This window comes from Hyaena hyaena, unplaced genomic scaffold, assembly GCF_003009895.1.
Source record: "Hyaena hyaena isolate Hyena2069 unplaced genomic scaffold, ASM300989v1 scaffold_54, whole genome shotgun sequence".
Lineage (NCBI taxonomy): Eukaryota > Metazoa > Chordata > Mammalia > Carnivora > Hyaenidae > Hyaena > Hyaena hyaena.
In genome coordinates, this window is record NW_024080685.1 from 2,103,072 (window position 1) to 2,104,539 (window position 1,468).

The following is a 1,468-nucleotide window of genomic DNA, read 5'->3' on the forward strand; positions in this document are numbered from 1 at the left end:
GACCCTCCTCTGCTCACGCTGTCCCTCTCTCTCTCTCCTAGAAATAAAAAAAAAAAGAACATTAAAACAAAAAAAGAAATAGGCATAGAGATGGGATGGGAAGGAAGAGAAAGCCAAAACATTCCCATTACAGGGGGAATGTGAGAAGAGCGGACAGAAAAGAAGCAGAAGTCAGCCTTGTGTGCTCTGTGGTGATCCTATAACACCTCAGGCAGAAAACCTGGTAGTTAAAATGTATAATTTAATAGGAAAGGTGAGCACTCAAGGATTTTGTACCATGTTCTGTTCTGAATTCTGGAGAAGACCAAACTATAGCATGGCCCCATGGTAAGAGTAACATGATACCAACAGAGCAGAGTAAAAAGTGTTAGCACAAAGTACTTACAGAGATATAGAAAGGGTATAAGCCAGCACACTAGAGTCTTAGGTTCTCATGTAGCAGGGGAGACTAAGATAAAACTCAGCAGCCCAGCAACACCACACAGCCTCAGAGCCATTGTTGCACTGAGGGACAGCTCTTCACCACCAAGAGACCAATCGTGGTAGCTTTCCAAAATGGCTTCCTCCCATGTCTAATTTATCCATCCACCAAAACTGCCACTTGTAGTAGAAGGCTGAAAGCCACATAAGATTAACTCTTTACTTAATCCTTCCAACAGGAGACTCGGCAGTGAGTCTTCCTGGGTGGGATTATCACAATATTAGTCTCTTGTGGCTCTTTTTCTGTATATCATCTGTGAGGGGACTAAGGAAGGGACTCTGTAGGAAGAAGACAGGTAGACATCTGTGACTTTGTGAACAGGAATGCGTTGGCTTTTAAGGCTCCTGAAAAGGTTTAGACGCATATATCTAAGTGTTAGCTCTCACTCCATCTGATCCAAAATAGAAAATAAAGAAATTCTATTTTCTTTGCACACCTGAATGGTAGAACAAGAAAACCCATGACTACATTTTATGTTTGCCAAGAAAAATAAATTGAGCTTTACTTAACCAAAAATCTAGCCACATCTAGATATTCCATTATTTTGTTATTGGTTTGTTTTCCTTGCCAGAGAATGGTCATTAGGATGGTCATTAACTGAGATGAGAAATATAGGAGAAACAGCAGAGGTGGGAGAGAGGAGGACCGTGAGTTATGTTGGAAATGGAGGTTCCTTCTTGTCACAGTTCTACGTCTGAAGCTCATATAAGAGGTTTGAATAGAAAAGCAGATTAGTAAAACTATCTGTAGAGAGATCTTTGCTGCAGTTATGAAACTGGCTTCAAAAAGAGGATTAAAAGAAAAAATAACCTTGTGGGACACTTTAATTTAAAGAGCAAATGGCAAAAGACGAGTAAGAAAGAAAAGAAAGAGTAGCAGGAAGTGAAGCCCACAGGAGCCATAGAGACCAATGGAAAAGAGAGTTCTAAGAAAGAAAACCACACTGAACTGCTCTTATGGTTCATTTCCTATCTCCGTAAGGACAAA